General features: G+C 46.7%; 1 long non-coding RNA gene across 8 annotated transcripts in view; it reads right to left on the bottom strand.

Annotated features, from left to right (window-relative positions):
• Positions 1–21,107, bottom strand: part of LOC111247373 (uncharacterized) — an 84,639-nt gene that overhangs the window by 27,158 nt on the left and 36,374 nt on the right. The window contains exons 1-4 of one of the 8 annotated variants that reach the window (XR_015323240.1): positions 15,727–16,904; positions 11,760–11,869; positions 11,476–11,534; positions 9,143–11,280 (exon numbers count right to left, since the gene is read on the bottom strand). The exons of 6 other annotated variants lie outside the window; for them this stretch is intronic. This is a non-coding gene — a long non-coding RNA (uncharacterized LOC111247373). Of the gene's footprint in view, positions 1–420; positions 1,063–9,142; positions 11,281–11,475; positions 11,535–11,759; positions 11,870–15,726; positions 16,905–21,107 lie in introns of those variants that run through there. One more of the 8 variants, XR_015323241.1, reaches the window with a different exon arrangement.

The raw sequence follows: 21,107 nt of genomic DNA, 5'->3' as shown, positions 1-21,107 counted from the left end.
ATATAATTTTGTCCTAATACAGCTAAGCTTTGAATGAGGCTACCTTTAGAAGCGTTCATTTATGGTACTTCGCTTGTTCTATGGTTATCATTATAAAAGTTTTGCTTCATTTCCGAGAGCTCCGACCAGTTCCAACGCCAATAAAAGATCGGACAGCGCATAAGCACAAAGATGGCCATTCCCGTACACAGTTCGACGACCAGCAATTAGGGTCAATAGTCCTATACAATCTGAGAGTTGCATAGTTCCATAGATGAGCCCATATGCGTATAATAGTCAACAAATTGCTTGGGGCTGGCCGGCTGATATTGGCCATATAGCTTCCCGTAAGTGAATCTATCGAGCTCTACATCCCAATCCGCCTATATTTTTGGATAACGTTGGCCAAGTAAGATTACACTAGTCAGTCGTCCCACGCACCGCTCGGCTGTCCTCATGCTTCAGATGCAGTTGTACGGAGATTTGCGCCTCATTCTTGTTGGCGCTTTTCTTCCGCGCACACAGTGCCCACTTTCTAGTCGAGATACAACGTTGGCTTTGAGCTCTGATGTACGAGAGGGAAAATGCTTGTGATCATTCCATTTGCGTGGCGTGGCCCCTGCGCGCGTCGGGCTTGAGAGTCCAGTGGGTAGCGGGTAATAACAGCTAGCGCTGCGGCATTCCTCGTCTTCATTCCGTACTTCACGTCCCTGTGCCCGATCTTGCCCAGCTGCTTTGTTCCCTTCGTCAAGCCTTTTGGCAGGCTGGCGATAAGCCATGGCTCGAATTGAAATATTGTTGACTTGTTCTTTGCCGCGCACCCGTTCGTTCACCCGCTAGCTGACATAATAGTCGCTATTGAAGTCGAAGAAGTAGTAGCGGCAGTTATAGTCCATAGCTTTGCGGCAACGATATGCGACTTGTAGGTCGCGCTTTGTCTGAGCAAACGAACCAAACAGTCTACCCAGACGTCCTTCTTTCTGGCCAGCTTTGCTTGAAACAATTGAATGGTGGTGTACAGGAGCACAGCAAGTTGAGTTTAGAACGGGTTTCTGCGGATCCCTGTTGTCGCTCGCTCCGCTCCTGAAAGTGCAAGGACCCGCAAGGCGTAACTAAAGCTGGCGCAACCGCGGAAGTTCTCCACTAAATGACGCCGAGTAACTAGATATACATCTACTTATGACTACTAAATTTAACGCAACACAAACGATTTTAAACGAGGGTTAAATATTAAATAAAAAAATGTCTAATAGGGTTCGCAACCCTGTATCGCTATAGAATAAAAAGCTTTGCCGAAGAACGACCGGACGATAGATTAAACGTGGGAGGACTTTAATACGTATCGCTAAAGAAAAGGTCGATAGCGGTCACTTTAACAAAATGCATTTCACACTGCTCCGATTTATAAGTAATGTAATGATGGATATATTAAGAAGCTCATCGATTATCGATCTCTAGGCTTTGAGATCAACTGATTAATATTTTATTACATCTCAACTACTGTATCCTATTAGCGTAGATATCACACCTTTTCGTGTGTGAATCGATAAAAAAAAAAAAATTTAGATTTTCTAATCCGCTACAATTTAGGCGAAGGATGAGTTAGATTCTTGGCAAACGACAATAGGCTCGTACTCTGCAGAGACTGACTCCCTTTAAATACGTCGTTCAGTGTCAGCTATGAAGGAAAGCAAAGCAGTCTGCAAATGCTAAAACAGTTTTGTTTGTTTACTTTGTTCCATTGTTATGCAGCCACGATTCCTTATCATGTCGGTAAGGAGTATTTCTAGAATATCAATATAACTTACAATGCAATGACAAAACAATAAACAATATGTTATGCTATGTTCATGCTGCGTTGGCTTAATAGTTCAGCGGTTGCGTCGGCGTTTCGGCCCTCGAAGACAGCAACCCCATTCGCTGAAAGCCTCGGTACCAAAAGGCATTTTGAGGGGTGGATCGAGGCCATTGGTAAATGCTTTCGAAAATGGCACGTTGCACAACGACTGCGTGTTGACATGTCTCCCCTCCCCTAATTTCGACGGTACTTGTTCCTGTTGGCTTTCTGAATTCGCGATTTTATTTTATTTCGCAAAAAATATATACACGTATATTTTTCTCTTTCGTTTTCTAAAACCTAATTTTTCTCATTCGTCTCAGGCGTTATAAATGTAGCGGGTGCTCAGTAGAATTCGACTCGTTTAAAAAAGGCGGAAAGCGCACTTGGTCCTTCTACCGAGGACGAGCTGGCTACAGCGTATCCAAGAGTACTATTGAATGAGACCGTATTGAGGAATTTTTCATTTATTATATAAGTTTGTGCTCATTATATATATATATACCAAGAAATATTTTAATATTCTAAATGTTCACTAGGCTTCACATTCGGCCCGCAACTTGAAAAACAAACTGCAGTACAGCAGGTTTTACCAGACGCGCTACTGAAGCTTGTGATTATGCCACTGTTAGATCTATTAAGGCGATACTATAAATAAAGAGTCAGTCATATATTAAGACTTCTAATATGATAAATACCCATTTGAATATTTGTCTCTCAAATGACCAAATGAAAGATTAAAATTGTAATCTATCAAGAAACGCATCATTGCCTAATGGCTTATTGTGTTCACAGCCATATTCCTTCTTATCATGAACTCGTGTTCACGGCCAAGGTACTTGACGCAATCTATCCAGCGACACATGATATCCTATATGACTAAGCTCAAAATCTACAAAAGGATGAACGAAATAGTGAACGCCAAGCAGTAATGCAGAAAAGAGAGAAGCTTGTACAGTTTGGTTTGTTTAGGTCCCAAACAAAGGGGCACCGTTTACCACCGCTAGCAAGTTGGTAAATCTAAATGTGGGTTCTATTATCGTCGACTGGTTCCTGCTACGAGCTGAGATCTTACCAGCTCGTACCCTGGTAGAGCTGCTCGCTGCCATCAGCATCGTAGCTGCCTGGGCCAACGCTTGTCGCCCGGCCAACGTACCTGCTAGCCTTTGCTCCACCTTAGTACCCCCTTCCACTGGCAGCCGCATTGCATCGTATATCATCTGCACGTGTGCATGTGTACGCCTGTAACCTTCACGGCAGGAGCCATCGTCACCAGTGCTGCCGTTGCCGCCTGTTTCCATGACGGACTGGCAGGCAGTCGTCGTCGAATGTTTCTGCAGTCTTCTCGTTCGTGAGGAACGATAGCAACGGAGGTGAGGTATTTGTGGGAAATCTTGTCAGGAAACTGTGAGAAAGCTGAACGCAGGGGGGTGGTTGAAGATCTGAGGGACCACAAGGGAGCGAAGTGTGTGCACTAATCGCGTCAGTTGTGCTAGCTTATAAGGGTGCGCGGTATGGCTGGTGGATAAATTCGAGCACCATTCAGCGGCAGTTTAGCAGGAAGCAAGCATCCAGCACATGAAGTCGCAAAACTTACAAGCAGAACAGCGATGGTCCTGCTTCTTCAAGTAGTTGAACAGTGTTCAGAAACCAGAATGAAAGAGGGGTTGAAGGAAACTGGTAAAGAGCTTGGGCTAAGACTGAGGCGCTACTGGGGAGTTTGTGAAGCTAGCCCTCCTTACCAGGCTAGGGGTAGACTTGCGGGTAGCAAAGCCGACAAGCCAGCAGCAGAGAAAGGGATGGCATTCCTTTGAAGTGACGCCATCTTATTCCTTACGTGCCTTACGGCTTTTCCGCCGCGTTCTCTCCGTCGCCTTAGCATCGCAGCCCGAAGGAAAAAGGAACGCGAGTGGAGGCATACTTCTCGCTGGTGCCGTCATTGCCGCGCCAGTTGCCGTGGCTGTGGATGCTCGACGCCTCGGGTCTTCTCTTCCTACTCGCGCTCGCCTTTAGACAGCTTCTTGACGGCAGGCAGGAGCGGGCTGGCATCGCTCCTAACTTGCGTTCTCTTCTATCTTGGTTGTTCCTCTCTCGCCTTCTGTGAGAGTCAGCAGGGCTGTGTAGCAGCTTGCCTCCGTTCTATCTGTCCGGCTTCCATTCTGTAATTTCTCTCCTTCTCAATCGCTTACTCTCTGGCTTCCACCACTCCCGGACGTCGTCGTCGCTTCTGTATCCTGGCACTTCAATCCCTCTCTCTCCAGTTTACCGAGCCGATTGCCTTATTCCCTCGATCTCACCCTTGAACCACAGTCGTAGCAAATGTGGCAGCTGCAGCAATGGTCGCGAACGCTCTGCAACGCATGAGGAGCAGCCGGCATCAGCAGGCGCAACTAAGACTAGCTAGGGCCAGCTAGACGAAGAAGCACATCGCCGCAGGCGAGCCAGTGCTGCACACCAACTGAATACAAATACGATACGATAATATATTTCCGCTCTTGAAGGGTCTGTCTGAGCTGAGTACGCGAAGGGCCTCCGAGTGCCCGCAGCCTCGGTAACCACCAATACCACCCCTACCACCGCCGCCATACACACGACCGTGGTCACTGCTACTAGAATAGCAGCCTTAGCAACAAACCTTAACAGCCGCAGCCGTAACATAGCTACCGACAGCGTATTATATAACGGGAGAGCAAGCGATTCCCTTGTGCTCTTGGACATCGAACGAGCTGCATCCACGATGGCGGAGGCGGCGGCAGCAGCAGCATCAAACGCGAAACACCATACCAGCCGTGACAGCCGTGGCGCTGTGGCAGCACCAGGAACTGCAGCCGGATCGGCTCAACGAGACGGCCATCTTTTTCGAGGATGCGGAACATGGGTGGTCCAAACAACGGCTATGTCCCATCTACAGCTGCTCTCTTTCCTTTGGTCTGCTGCTTCGAGCTCCGCTCATGTTGTTTCGCGTTCTTGCGCCAACAACCCTCCAACCCCTAAGCTCTCTCTTATCGCTGTGTTGGTTTGCTCCTCCACCCCTTCGCCCCCAGCTTGCCACTCGCTATTCCGGATAGCAACGGGAGAAACAGTCTTGAAAACCAAAAGTCAGTCGGTATCAGTGGATGTGTCCCATTACACACTGCACCGGTGTGACGTTCTTAGACCATGATAGTCCGCGCAGAAGTAAACTGGCGAAGGAAAGCAAACAAGTCGTCGAGCTTGAATGAGAGGGGCAGCCTATCAGGAGGCAAGCAAATACATACCCGCTTGTCTCTGAGTAGTAGAAAATAGGAGTAGGAACAGGGCAACGAAACAAGCAAAAAAAAAAGCAGGAAAAAACGAGATGCTTCTGTAATTGGATCCTCGTTAACTCTTTGTTCTCAGCGGCAGAACGGGCGCCAGTCAACAGACAGAGAGTCTGCTATCATAAGCAGGTAGCCTTGGACTACTTTGCAGAGCTACCCAAAGAATGGATGGCATAATAATGATTTGGTAGTTATGTGACGATGGGCAGAATTTATCACATTTACTTGTCACTATACGTGTTCTAGGTGTTTATATGCTTAGTTTTGGCGGCAGAAATGACAAACATAGCTATAAAAAAAAAAAAACACTACAAGCAAAAAAATCACGTCACATAGGAAATATTTTCTGTAGGCAAACGAAATGCAGAGAGCCGCTGATATTACAGTTCTCGATTTCGCCTCGTCAAAAGACAAAGTGTTTCTTATTGCTAAAAAGAAGCTAAATAAATGGCAATCAGATAATTGACCACAGCTCGTACACGAACTCTCCTCTCTACATCAAATCGTTACGTGTTACTGTATGGATGGCGTGACTTTTTCTAGCGCCAATATTCTCCAATCGCGTTGTTTTGCGTTTAGTCTCTTTCTACCGACAGCAGGTTGGATCGCCGTAAATCGTAGGTTTCCAATATATTCGCAAATGCCAGCCAACCGTAAATGTTTCATTTGGTTAGACCATTTCTGTTCTTTGCTCACGGATCGCGAGAGCTTCTGCCTATTCTTGAATGTAGGCAAAGGCCTTATTGCCACTGCACACTACTCCTAAAAAAGGACTTTGTCAGCAGGCCACCCGAATCATAAACCTCACAAGGCTGGCACGAGCCAAAGTCTGGTCAGCTCTTTGGCCTCCTGCCTAGATAATGTTTTCATCTAGTCCTTTTTCACTTCTGCTGCTTACCTACCATCATCAGCTACTCCACATCTCCTTGACAAGAGTCTCTTCCGTTTTACCCTGTCCATGAGCCAATCGAGCCGCCTGTATCGGTTGTGCCTGCACCGGGCCCTGACATCTTTCAGAGGTAATAACCTCACTACTTAAAATTCATGGCTTTATTAACATGACCGAAGCAAAAGTGAGTTTAGTATGAACGCTGCGTCAAACGTTATCATTGCCGGCAATGGCGGTGGCGACGAGACGTGAGTTTCACCTTAGCGGCCGTCCGCCCTGTGTTGCCTGTGCGATGTCAACGATGTTAACCAACGCTGTCACGTATCGCGACGCCAGGTGACACGCTTGTGTTCGCCGTAACAACAAATACGTTATAGCCTCGGCTTCTTCGACCGTTCTAGAGAACGACAACAGAAAAAAAAAGCTGCCTTTTTCCCTGGAGCAGGGTCTACGGCAATAGCAGCAGCGGCTATAGCTGCACAATAAAAACGTCCCCACCACGACACCGTGATGGGTCCACAACTGTTTATATCGACAGTCGCCGAAATGTACTCGGGCCGCTGTGCGAGAGCGACTTCGCGCAGCAGGGTGACATTTCTCTCTATAGTCTGTTCCGCTGCTTTTGTGACTAGTTCCTGTTTTCCATTCGTGTGTGTTTTCTACCAATAAAGATTACTAGTAGCAGTAATGGCCGTGGTGGCAATGGTGTCGAGGAGCTTGCCTGTACTTGTTCCTTGATTCTCTAACTTAAGCATCTTTTAGAATGACAAAAATGCATAAAGGTAAATATCTTGACCGCCATTTGCATCGTATAAGTGTTTGCAAGCTTAGGCTATTCAAAAGTGGTTTGGCCGCATGTCGCCGCTGTCAAAATGTTGTGATTAGCAGCTTTTCGGACTTCCGCTAATTCTCCCCAATATACTGAATTCTATATTCAAGCTGGCGCCTTTGATTATTTATTTATATTGCATATTGAAGTAATATAATAATTACATACTATTTTAACCCGACCTTACAGCCGCCCACAATTTGTTTACATTTACACGGGCATGTTCAGTCAGGTAGATTAAGATCACATCGACTAACAATCGAAGGCAGTGTTCTCGGCCTAAATAATAAGCAATATCTTCCGAAGTTTTGCCCACCGCTTTCAACTTGCGAGTAGAAATTTTTCAAGAAGCTCGTTAAGAATTCAAAATTTAGGATTTGCCCCTCAATGCCTGGATTGTAATCTTAACTAAAATAGCATAACAAAACTAAAAAAGTTGATATTCGTTTACACGATGTTCTATCTACAAGCCGGGGCTTTGTATTCATTACCGCACATCATAAGTTCCTAACAAAACTAACTTACATTTCACGTTACAAAATTGTAACTCCTGTTCTGTGAGAATCAAAGATTAGCCGGTCTTTTTTTTAGTATTGCTGTTTTCAGAGCAAGGTTTACATCATATAAAATAGGGTTCTCCGAAAAAGCTTTGTCTCGCGCTTTCACTATTTACCGTCGCTTAATTGGCGGTTTGCGGCGTTTGGAAGAACAATCGGCGGAAATTGAAATAAATTAATGTTTTTCCAACTATTTTTTCTTGTGTATACTTCATTTAAAAACGGGTTTTAGATAGAAGAGGCTACCTGGCCTATCTTTTTTCGTGGTACATCGCTCAGGTCGAGTAGAATATCAAGCTATTCTTCGCGCACTAAAAAAGTAAAGCCATATATATATGAAGTTTATGTCGTAATAGGCAACATTGCCAATGCACTAACTTGGTTTGCCTTCATTATGTTTGTCACTAAAGGTTCAAAGTTTCTTTAGTTTTTCAGTCTGTGAAGAACAGCCCAATATTCTACTCGACCCGAGCGATGCAGCACAAAAAGTTAGATGACAGCTATTTCTTGGGTGTGCAAAATAATAGCCAACTCTGAACGGGTCGTAGAACCGGGTAAATCATTTTTAACTTTCCATCAAAAGCTGTGCTTCTGAAAAAGTAACAATTCTATTAGCAACGCACTTCGAGTGCTGGACCCACAATTATGCAGTATCGAGTTTTTGTTTTCTAACTTTTATTCTCAGCAGAAAAAAACAATGAAGATTAGAAGAACCTACCACTAATTTATCCTCTGCGATACCACTATATTGAAATCAAATTTTAACTTCAATCTTTTGAATGAAGTATAACCCAAGTTACAATTTTAGTTTTACATCTTTTCTTACAAGTGACATCGCCGACTTGATCAGCGCCCATGGCCCACTTTGGCGCTGTACTAATTCGTAAAGTGATGATGCACTCTTTGGTCGAGCTGAAGGGCTGCATTTAGAGCGAGTCGAGCAATGAACTTTGAAATCGCAGCTAGCACCGTGTACAGTTATGGGCGACCCAGCATCACGAACGTTGGGAGAGACAATCCAGGAAGCAGAAGGGCGGCCGCTGCTGCTAAACGAGAGATCAGAGAAGAGGGGTGTAAAGGGCTTGTTCATGGGCGCAAATGGCAGCGCCACGATGGCGGAAGCCAGAAACGAGTTAGATCAGTGAACGTTAGGCAAAGGGGACATGGTAGAAGGGACGAAGTACCTGTACCAATGAAGAGAATTATCGCTGTCATGGGAGCGCTAGTGGCGGGCGCAAGCAGCTGCAGAGCCTGAGGTGAATCCTGGAATCGGCAAGGAACTCCGTCGCTCGAGATGGGCCTCGACGGCGAGCGGTTTATCGCTTACGCGGCGAGGACAAAACTGTGCCTATAACGATGTTACGATGTTGGTGACGTTGATGGTGATAAAAATGATTAGGAGCTAAGGTTACCTGTACGAAAGGTAGCACCACGCACTACAAGGAAGAGAAGGTCTTAACTCATCCAGACCTTTTGGATACAACATTTTGGAGCAGGAGGTGAGGTGCTTGCTTCTGCCGGAATGATCTGATTTGACCCGGCAGACATTATGACAAAATGGGGCCATTGCTGCGCCGGGCTGGGCTGCTTCTTCTTCTTCTGTCGATAGTTTTGTTATTATTTAATTATATGATTAGTTTGCATAAGGATATCATACGATGGGTGAAGTGTGAAGGCAAGTTTGATATATTAGAACTATGCACTTTCTACATAAAATGTTTAATGTGAACAAAAGACGTCACAATTAGAAAATGATACGGACAGTTGTAAATAACATACAAAATGATGAATTCTATTTCTAATTTTTTCAGTACGCTCATTCAAGCTTGATTTAAAACGATAACGCGCTGCACTGGCATGTGACAGATGAATCAGCCCTAGAGGACTCCGTACCAGGCAGCACAAGTCATTCTATTGAATTAATAGGGTATCATCGTAATTATTGCGCCCTTCACATTATCACTATATATAGATGGCCCACTTCTGCGTTAAGGTGTCCTCTACAGCAGCTGTTTCCAAATGATCAGCCCAGTACAATAGTACTCGGCCCGAAAAAGAGGTCACGGCAATTTAGGCGAAAGGACTCCAGTGGCCTCAAAGCTGTACCCACAGGGAGCTTTTAACTCACTGGCCTTAATCTACTGTAGTCTCTAACCACGATGGTAAACTTTTGAGTTTGGACAGGTTTGAAGCCAACCGCTCTAATTCGTCTTTAATAGCTATAATAATATGAGTTCAAATTTGCGTTCAAGCCTAATTCTACACAATGTAAAATTTCTATTTCATATTTAATGTTTATATGGCTTTCTGCTAACCTGAATTGTTATATTAAAACAGGTGGAACAAGACTATTCGAATAAACATCTTAATCGTTGTATGCCTTCGCCTGACAACTATGTTACCCTTACATGCCCAACATGGTGGCTTGGAGATTGATTTCTTAGAACGTTAGTGATCGATAGAGTTATATAATAGCCATCAAGAATAATGCGCAATTTCACAGGCCAAGCGGCAAGGCTTGGGTCAGTGGGAGAAATGCGGCCACTACAAGTTACAGAACGTCGGTTTTTAACGATGGCGATAGGAAGTACAGCACAATTTCGAAATAACTATTTAACCCTAAGTATCCCGCTAACGAAAAAAAGTTCTGCGTTGTTTGGCTCTATGATTTTCTAACGGTAGAGGCAAATGGCCAATCCTAAAAGGCTTCACAAGCTCTATTTATACACGTTATAGTTATATTTATCATTGCCTTTTGAATTTACTGATAATTCACTATTTATTTAAAGCTCAACAGCTGTTTTTTCTACAACTCCTAACAAGTTCTGCACTTATCAGGATAGTTAACATATTTTGGTTTATGTCTCGACTATAGAAAGTTTTGCTTTCACAAAGACTACACTGAATCACTCGGAAAATCCGTAATTGTATAGCAAACCATCTTCATGTTTTTGCAGTAATTACAAGTTATTCTAGTAACAATATGAGCTCCTTTCCTCTTTTTCTTCATTTTTATATGGAGATACTAATGCTATGGAAGTACGCTTTCCAATGGTTTCAAGTCTCTTAAACCGAGCCGTGGCGGCTCTCCCAATCAAGTTTCTATTGACTTTTCATATTCTTTCTAATACTTTTCCCTATAATCTGTTATATTATTCCAGATCGCAGCTGATAAGTGAAATGACACGCCACGTTGATCATGAAGTAGTCTTCTACTTTCCGACTGTTGACCTCATACGATAACGTAATCGTTCGGTTCATAAGGTTCTGTATTTTTCAGCCTTATATGCTATACACATATCTCATTGATTCTCTATTTCCATCTCTCTTTGCATTCATTCAGGTTTACACATTCACGAATGATTCGTTGTTTATATAAAATCTATCACTTTTGAATATTCTCTCTTTTGTGCAAAATACACGTAGCGCTCTAATGTCTGGTTGGCTGTTCTCTAGTGAGCGAATGAATAGGCGCTTGCCCCTGTAAGTATGTTGGTGTACCCCTTCGTTCATGTGGATCTTGGGGCATGTCAGAGCCCAATAGCAAAGTGGTACACCAAGATAGGACATATACCGGTGGCCATAGTAGTGGTAGTAGTGGGGAGTCGGTGGTAATCTTAGCGCGGGCAAAAACGACGAACGCTGGCACCAGCACAACCAAAAAAAGTTTGTCTTGTTAACGGTCGTAGAGGGATCGTGAAAGAAAAGGGAGCATGGATCAGGGGCGAAAACATATTGTCTTGACTTGATGGCGTTCTGTCGGCGTCACCGAGGGCTCCCCTCTATGACCGCTTAACCCTTTTCCAGCCCGTCCCATCCTTGTCTGGCACAGAAGAACCAGACAGACGGCTTTTTTGTGCTCCGCAACGTACGCTTCCGTAACTAACCGCCTATAACAGCCAGAACGGAGGAGAAATAAAAGGCGACTTATTGGCCATGAAACAAATCAAGTCAAACGTACTGTCAAATTAGCCGCATTCAAGATATTAATATACTCTTGATATTATCGGCTAAAAAAAGGTGAACTGTCTATCTATTTAGGCAAAACCTTTCCCTCATTGAATACTCCTTTACCATTTACCAACCCCAGCAGTTTTCGTCGGCGGCAGGATCTCATTCATAGTAGATTGACGGATCAGCCTATCTGGAAGAACAGATTTTTTGCTTTCTTTCGTTCAATTCATTGATCACCCAAAGCAAACCTCCGTTTTCCGTCTATCAAATCATCCTATTTTGGCAAAACCAACCACCACGGGTCGCTTACTTTCAACATTTGCAGGAGACCCTTTTTTTTTTTTTTTTTTTTTTTTATTTTCAGTGTAGATTTTGTCATCTCTCATTATATACCTTTACGAATATTCGTACATACCTTCACGCACAGAATGTGCTCTAATCCTTGCTCTTAAGATACGCACTCGGTCGATTACCATCCTTGTCCACCGCTCAGATCACTCCATTCTCTTTCACTACCTTTAAGTTCTAATTAATGACAACTTTAGTATCGTTTGACTATCGTTTCATAGCAAAGATTAGTCTATTGTATGGCGATAGTGGAAACAAACAACACACGGTGTACGACTCCATTAGCTCACAATAATAAATATTCAGCGTCAGCGCTTTTAACATAGCGCCAGGTTGGCGAACGTATATATACGTAAGTGTATAATAAAGAAGGTTTTATTGATACCTGTGCTACTAAAATTTTTCACATTGATGTTTCTTTCGCTTATAACAGAAGTTTATCGTTCTCTACGTTTCTCGCCAATAGGTAGCCCTTGATTTCAGTCCGGAATAATTTCGCCAGCGTAGTAGGATCAAATAATACAAACAATGCTATCGGTACGTTTTACCAAATATAGGTATGTGCACGATTTTGAGTACACACAAATGGTCGCTAGCGCTCTATCAGATTTCCGTGCTCATACAGCTAAAGTTTTACAGCGACCATGCTTTTGAAAAAGGCCGAGCTTTTGCCACCATCTACCGCAAGTGAACGGGTTTACTTTTGAACATTTAGTGTAGAAGCTAATTTCAGATAAATAGTGACGCTTCGTTTTCGTCGTCTCAATTCCTTGTTGCCTGCATCTAGTACCTTCTGTTCGAGATTTACTTGCTACCTTCAATCAGAACAACTTTGCTTGGCTCTCCCGACCCACAGACATCCATTGCTGAGACCGCGGCCGCCTTCAATATCTTTCTAGAAGCGACATATCTTTCTTTCCTTTTCGTTACTCACTTTGCCCAGATCCACTGCACTGTGACATCCAGGGCACTGTGATAACGTTACTACAAGCTTATTAACCCACGCGGCTTTCCCTTCCTACTTCTCGTAATCGTAGTACCGTCACAGAGTTTTCCGAGAGGTGCCTGCTAGCTAAACGGGACTCAACTCAGTTAATCGAGCCGACTCAACCCCCGCCTCTCTAACAGCAAAATTCGAGTTTTCCCACTTCCTTTTTTGTGTAACAAACTGTAGGCTACAAGGCATGGAATCTTTCTTCAGGTTTTTCAATGCCAGGACCACTACTGTTGGATAAGTGGTAAGATGGTTGCTTTGCTATGAACATATAACGTTAAAAGCAGACGAGCACGATTTTGTCCACCGGAATCGTTTTGCATTCACAATCGCATCCGCCAACGCAGAGCTCTACCGGGCACCAGTTTGCGGGTTAGGCATGTTTCAGAAGTCTCGAATGAGTCGCACGAGCTCAGGAGGTCAAACTTATGAGCGGACGATAAGAGGACATGGTGCAGGATAACATTGCCACGGTGTTGGTATCTTGTCATTCCTATATATTCAAATAAAGCTTAAGAGGGAAATATGACGTCAGTTCGTGAAGCAGCCTGGTAGTTAACGCTTATAACAGGGGGTGGTCGCAGTGGCGGAAACGACGGAATCAACGATGGTGATTGTGGAAGAAACGACACGTATCTGGCATTGCGTATCGTCCGGGTTCAGCTCAAAGCCAACAGTGCGTGAATTGTACTCCGCATGACCAACACTAGCACGGAATTCGTACAAGTCGCCTCCGGAGGGCTCCTCTCCGCCGTTGTTTCGACGCACTGCTCTCATATTACCTTACCTCTGTTCTCCTTTCTCTCTCCTCTACATCGGTCGGTGGGGTTGCCGACTTTACTCAGGGAACCTTCTTCGCCTCAAAACTTGTCGCTTGATCCTCCGATGGTACTTAGTTAAAAATTTACGCCATTTGACTGCTCCTCCAGCAGAGAGCGACTTCGTTACACACGCAGCAAGCGAGAATCCTATGCTCCCCTACGTCCCCCGATGCACGTGCGCGGAAGCACACGCGCCGCCCGCAAGCTTCGCTGTAGTCACACAAGGAGGTGCTCTACTACAGCAGGCCTACTTATTGTAGAGCAAACTGCTTTCGCATCATGCTTCTAATACATATTATTTATGTTTGTATTTGTTCCCTTTTAGTAATCCACTTTGTTTCTATCGAAAACATAAATTATTTTTACGATTATAAGAACTCAATATTCGAGAAGACTTTGATAGACGTTTGCTTTGTCTCGTTCCCTGCCACCCTTCACCGGACGAGTCAGTGTGGCATGAGTCAATATAATTTGTCAAGTAAGTCCTCGATCTATTTCCTCTCTTAAGCGACGATATTAACTAATCCGTCTTTTTTAGAAAATGCCGCCTGAATAACTAGCCCTCTATTCTAATAACGCCCCGTTGATTTCGCTAGTTCGTAATAACGACAGGCTCATCCACGTCATAAGCATTGTGTCGGTTGTATGCCCTGGCCAAACCGTGCGCGCCGTAGGCAGGCCAGCGAAAGGACGGTGAGAAGATGGGAAAAATATCAAGACCAGTACTGAAAGCTATTAGACCCTAATCAGCTAATCTAGCTAACTTGCAACCAACCTTGCTGTCTGACTACTCGCCTATATTGTTACGTGTCTCAAATTTGCATCGGTTTGTTTCGAATTGTCGCGCCACTTTGCGTTCAGCAAGAAGACAAGGGAATGGCCAATTACCCACTTCGGTGACCGCCATTGCAAGGAAGCGAGTTACTGCCACACTTTCAAATTGTCCCACAGGACCATCTGCTTTCCCCTAGTTTTGCTTCGCCGCTCTTCGCCGTTCTTTCTGCCTCATCTTTGCAACCTCTCTATTTTACCGCTGCCTCTATAGCAAGTCCTCATCCCTTCGCCGAATCGCCAAGCCAAAGAAACAGAGAAACACCAAAAGCGATGAGCTTCCCGTCATCCCTCGCTTCATCTCCCAAGCTAAATAGTTCTGACCATTTCCCAACCACTCTCCAATAGCCCTTTCCTTTAATGCACGTACTACACTAGTTGGCCAGGCATCCGAATGCCTAATACATATCCAAGCGGGGCCCAACCGGCAACGATCTACCTGCAGCATTACCTTACCGATTCTTTCTAGTATATGTACAATAGCATAGAGTGTTTTGAGTCAACGACCGTCTACCTAGTTAAATAGCTAGCTCCTTTCAAGCATCGTTTTCGCAAGTGTACAGGCAGCCTGGCAATCGTATTCGGTTTTGTTAACTTAACCCATCGCGACAGGGAAGGCCAAAAGAAAAGCAGCAGCCTCTTGTAGTTGTAGCAGGAGTCATACGATAATCATATCAATGAAAATCACAAGCAAATTTTTTTGATTCAAAAAATATGTGTTTGCCTCCTGCCCACTTTCTTTTTTTGCCGCCTCGCCGTCGGCGCGTTCCGACTGTTTCTGGAGCGGCTAGTGTGTTTTGCTCATATTGTTTCGTCGTTTGCTTCTAACCAGTCAAACAGCGACTAGCTTTTCTGCTGACCCCTTCCCTTCGTAAAAGACGACGGCAGCAGCGGCTTCTTTTTCGCTCTCTTGCCGGGGACCTTTCCACGCTGTTGGCCGCGATCGCTGCCGACTCCGCGCGTCCTCATCGGCCAGTTTCCCCTATACGCGGACATTCATAGACACACAGACGCAGACAGACGGACAGAGCCAGCGCCCACAACTTTGTAAGAATACAGCTAACCAACCAAGCGAGTATCTACCCAGCCAACTGCCTTTTGCAGCAAAACGTTTTACCTCAACCGAGAAACCCTGCCAGGCTAAACCAACGCCCCCCGCAGCTTCTTTCTTTCGGTAGCAGAAGGAGCCCTTTGCTGCCGCTACCGTCACCCCAACAACAAGCTGGCGGCGACGGCGGCCGCAGCAATGAAAGCAGGCGAAGGCAGTAGCCGGTAAAGAATCAGCCTCTAACTCGAACCTGCTGAGCGTGCCCACCGACGTAAGCTAACGCGGCTTTGCTTTAGTTGGAAAGGGCTGTTTTGGTGAGGAGAAGGTCTAGGGTACTCACCGCATGGCCTGTTACGGTAGGGCATGCTGAGGCCAAACCGGGCCAGGCAAAGCGATGAGGCGCGTGGCTATCGCTGCCACGTAGAACCGAACAGCAGACAGCTCAGGCAGCGGCTGAAACCCAACTGAACTGACTAAGACGAGCACGGCGAGACGGTCGCGCCGTCAGGAGTCTGAGGCTGTGGCAGCGGCGAAAGTAGCTACACAGCCTGCAGCCGGCGAACGTCAACCAAATACACTGGGGTAGCGCATGCGTCTGCCGAAGACAAGTTCCTCTCTCACACACACAGAAACAACTACACTCATACATACATACATACAAAGAGGTCTACATATCCACAGACATCCATACCAAACAAAGATACACTAACACACAAACACTCGACTCTACTACACCTCGAATCCTCTTACATTTTCAGTCGTGACCAGTAGAGCGGATACAGCTAAAGCATTACACAACCACAGCACATATGCAGCAAGGCAATATTCACAGCCACACACGCAGCCACACGTGCATGCATGCATGCTCACACACGCAGGAACACAACACACACACAGACACAGTACACACACTCACACACACATGCACACAAACACTCACACAGCCATGCACACACACACCCACACATAGACCCTCGCTGTGAATACCCGTATACACGTGACACACAGCGAATACCCATACGAGATACGATCACAGGCGTGTGTACCAAAAGCGACTAGCTGCCGCTAGCAGCAATAGGATCGACATGTGATGATCCTGTTGGCCGGCCCCGGCGCCCTTGGCTGCTGGCCAGTCAGCGACACAGCCAGATCCACCATAGTTACTCCTGTACCCTTTGCTTTTTCACTCTTCCTCTCTCCCTTTTCTCGCACAGCCTCTTAGGGACCCAGCCACACTCATACATGTGTAGTCACACATACATAAAGACATGCCGGTGCGATATGTACACAGAGCGACGGACTGGCAGGCAAAGACGATAGACCAACACTGCCGAAACAGCCACGCTCTTGTATACGCTAAAACATACACAGTTCTACGCCCAAAGGTTCTTCATACACAGACACACACCTCAGCCACACAGACGTCACTGCTGGCGGTGGCTGCTTACACACACAAAAGAGAGATAAACAGCCAGACAGAACGGCAGGCAAATTCACAGATACGCATACAGCGATAACATAGCCATGCTCACCCAGGGCGAGCGACGACCGGCAGTAGGTCGTCACTCTGGTCATAGTCGTCGTCTTCGTCTTCGTAGAGGATGAGTGGAGATTGGGGAGGGGGTAAGATAGCTCCCTGTACAGCTGTTAGTAGCGAAAGAACGAACGAATGAGTGAGCGAGCGAAGCAGGCAGGCGGGCGGATAGCACCCTTCACCATTGCCAAAATTGTTCCCTCCCGTGACCTGGTGCCTGTGCCATTGTCGGCGCCGCCGCCACAGCCGCTGCTGAAGTCGCCGCGGCCGCTGCCACTTCCGCTCTCACCGCCATCTCCGTCTCTATCGCCTCACTTTCGTCTCACCACTGGCCTCCGCGTGAGTGAGAAAGCGTACGAACATTCAGTCAACGCGCCTCACAGACACGAACACACTCTCGGTGAAGACCAGCAGCAGCTCGTCTGCCTGTTAACCGGCAGCCGGTGGTGCTTGCTTTCCTTGTTGTTGCACTCCTTGTCTTCTGCGTCGCCGCCGTCGTCGTACCAGCTGATCGGCTTTCCCATTGCACAGCTGAGCAGTCAAATGGCGGAAGGCCACGGGTGGCGCCCTCGGTCGGTCATTGTCGACAACAACGCGAATGCATGAGAGAGAAAAGAAAAGCGCGCGGCGCCATGCAGGACCGAGCAATAGCAACATGCAGCCGGCGGCTGGAGACAGGACGGTAAGTTCTCTATAGATGGACGAACGAACAGGAGGTGGCGCGACCAACCGGTCGGCCGAGTGGCGGACGACATGAAGAAGGCGGGGCAGGCCCGCAAGAGGCACAAGGAAACACATGGCAACTAGCGGGGAACGGAAAGGAGAATAGGGCTAGGGTTGGAGAGAGGATTGAGGAAACCCAAGCTCTTACGCCGCTAAGTTCTCTTCGCTGGCTGGATGGACATGGCCCATGGCCCACGGCTCCGCCACCATCACCGTCGTTGCCTGCCACCGTTGTGTTGCTGCCGTCAACGCGATGAAATCAGGCCGGAGAGCCGCTTGTCGCCTGCCAGAAGGGCATAAACAACGGTACTGTCAGCGCCTGCTGCAGCCCCCCGTGCGCCTTCATCGCCGTCTTCACTTGGTGGCCGGTCGTTTGGCCACTCAAACAACCGCTTCTTGTTCCTGCTCCTGTTCGTGGTTCGCTCTTAACACTCTCTTAGCTGCTCTCGCTCTGCAAAGCCTTGTAAGTTTTCCCCTCTGAAAACCATCCCCCGTTTCGCTAGGAGCAGTCTCTCCAAAACCCACACACTGTCTCCCTTCTTCCCAATTGTTCTTCAGCTGTGGCCGAGACTCGCTGGATGGCTAACCGATGGCGGTGCTGCTCACGAACTGCCATCTCTTCTCTCTCTCAATTTTAGCATTCTTCACGCTCACTCCGTTCTTCTTCTCACTATTGCCGTCCATTTACTGGGCACAGACAAGAGCGGGGACGAGAAAGGGAGACGGGCGAGAGTGAGAATGAAACAGAGGGGGAGGGGTTCTGCTGCCGGCAGTGCTTGCGCTCTGCTTTTCTCAGCAGTGTCTTATGTTTAGCCGGCTTACTTATGTGATAGTGGTAGTATATTGGTGTATAAATTTTGATACGGCGCCGCGGCTAGCGGAGGTGTGCAGAGCGGGAGCTGCCGCCGCCGACGACGACGACGACGATGCGCAATGGAGCGCTAGAGTGGCTGGCGGCAATATCAAGGGGTAGCGGTGACGGCCTTACAGTAAGATAGCGGCGCAGTAGCGTGCTACGGAAATGTGGCGCTAGCAGTAGTAGCAATAGAGCTTTTTAACGGGTGAGCCAACTTAGATGCGGTTTTCAACGGCGGGACGAGAACGCTGAGGCGGTGACGACGAAGATGCTGGCGCGAACAATAAATGCTGTGGGAAACGACTGTTTGAGATAAAGTGGAGCAGACGCCGCTTGAGAAGCTCGGAATACTTGATACTCGTACGGAGAAAGCGAGGAAAAAAGCAATCGGAGGTGTAAACTAGTGGTCCAGTACCGTCGAGTGAATAGAGCTTGAAACAGCAGTTGGAATGCCGGCAGCTGGTAGCGATCAACGTCGCCGTCGAGTATTAGATGATGTAAAAGAGAGGGGGGGATGTCCAAAGGTGCAATAGTTACGCATTTTAACCCGATGATCCGCGTGAGGGGACGAGCGCAGCGGTGATTCGGCTGAAGGGTTCGTTGGCTAGAGGCAATAGTCGAAAGGGATGGGCGGGAGGAAGCAGAAACTGGGTGAAGAAAAAGGGTTAGCGACTAGTGATATGGCAACTGCGCAATTAGAATTGCTCAATTATCCATTAGGTAAAGAGTCCCATATTTAGGCTATATCGGTTGAGCATGCTGAATGTCAGGTATGGCTGTATAATGTAGGGATTTTTCACTAGTTGCAAGTAAATTGGTAACTTATTGTGCACCTGCCAAAGGATAAATTTTAATGGACCAAAGTAATCCCCATTGGTTCACTAACATATAATAGACATAGTATAAACTTCAGATATGTTCTTGGACAATCATGGGGCGACTGGATGCATTTGCAAATTTTATAGCCATCATTTATCTATTTAATGAATACAATAAAAGCAAGTGTCCTCCACAAATAATCGGTCAAGTGGAGTATAACTGAAGATAATATACAGACAGTAAAGAGCATACTTCTGTATCAAATCCTATTTAAAGCATTTCTAAGTTTGAGTAAATTCAATCTTTTCTTTCGTCGTAGCTTTGTTAGCCCAGGCTTATTGATTTTAAATGATAATACTTCGCAATTGCTACTAGTAAACCGAACCGACTAAGATATTTCTGTAGCTCTTTGTTAGCTATATCCAATAGCAGCGCATCAGTTGAGTAGTTTTCGACCTCCGCTTAGGATGCGAAGTTGCCGCCCATATCTCTCGAGGCAATGCCGCTACCCCCAACCACTACTACCGCCGGTGCCCCTATTGGATACTTGAGTAACAGAAGAGGATGAAGAAGAAAGCATTCTTCGTCTTTATTGCTCTCATTGCTGTTATTGTAGGCCTGGCTGCCGTGGCCACTGTTGCCGTAGTCATCAATCGGTGCTCGTGTCTCCGCCGAAGCTCGAGAGCTCTATCGCACCTGGACCTCTCAGTTTCGGAGCTCAAGCTGAGACAGCGCAGCGACTAACAGTGAGGCAGGCAGGCAGGCAGCCAGGTAAACATGAAATGCGACAGCTACAACTGGGGGATACAGATGGGCGTAGAATGGGGAGTAATAGGGAGCTTTCTCGGAGGTACACGTTAAAGCCAACATCGAGAAACTCCTGTCCTAGTAGCCCATAGCAGCTTTTCCACGGCGAAAGACCAACCCAGCCCAAATCGACCTGACAGGCGGCCCAAACTTGCCCAATTTGGTCTGGCGTGGCTGCCGGCAGACATGCGCAGAGCATAGCTAAGGTTGAATCTACTGTTCTTCGTTTCACTCCCTCACTTGTCGACAACGGCCAAATCAAAGTTGTGGCAATAGCGGCAGCGGCGGCCGCCACCCATTTGGATAGCTTGTTTCTGGGTTGTGCTTACGATGGAGTTCGGGATGAGGGCTGAGGCCGGTCGAGTGGGCAAGGGATCGAATCACTTGGAAAGAGATAGCGCATGGCGCATAGGGTTTGGATAGGGAGAGGGGCCTCTCCTCACGGAGGGGCAGCCAGAGAATAAAGACTGAAAAGAAAGAGAAAGATTAGAATGGGAGCGGCGACTTGCTGATGGTTGTCGAGTCAGGTCAATGCCTTTGACGAATCCGAGGGATTGGAAGGACAGGGGAGAGACCAGACAGAAGTCTTTTCATAAACGGGCCTCCAGGCGCGTCCGAATCACCGCGTCAAGGCCGTGCCCAGTTGAGTTTCTTCTCTGTAATTGTGGCTGCCGGCGCGGTTGTGTGCGAAGGTCGCTGGAGGTCGAAGAAACGCACCCGTTTTTCGTGGTGCGTGTTAGAAGATGAGACGGCGTCACTTCGCGCTTTTGCTAGTAGTTATGTCAAGCGAAAAGGCTTACGGCTGATAAGGCGAGAAAGAATAATGAAGTACCAGAGTAAATGGGTACGAGACAGGACGTAGTAGAAGGCCATACATGTGTAGTCTGTTCTGTATGATTGTGCCGTTATCTGTTTGTTGTTGTCACGCACTATGTGATCAAATAGGTGCTAACCTATTTGCGGCAAAGTTTTTGTACCTATA

This window comes from Varroa destructor, unplaced genomic scaffold (genome assembly GCF_002443255.2).
Source record: "Varroa destructor unplaced genomic scaffold, Vdes_3.0 BEIS01000003.1, whole genome shotgun sequence".
NCBI classification, from domain to species: Eukaryota; Metazoa; Arthropoda; class Arachnida; order Mesostigmata; family Varroidae; genus Varroa; species Varroa destructor.
The sequence above is the reverse complement of the archived record's forward strand: the minus strand, read 5'-3'. Positions and strand labels throughout refer to the sequence as shown.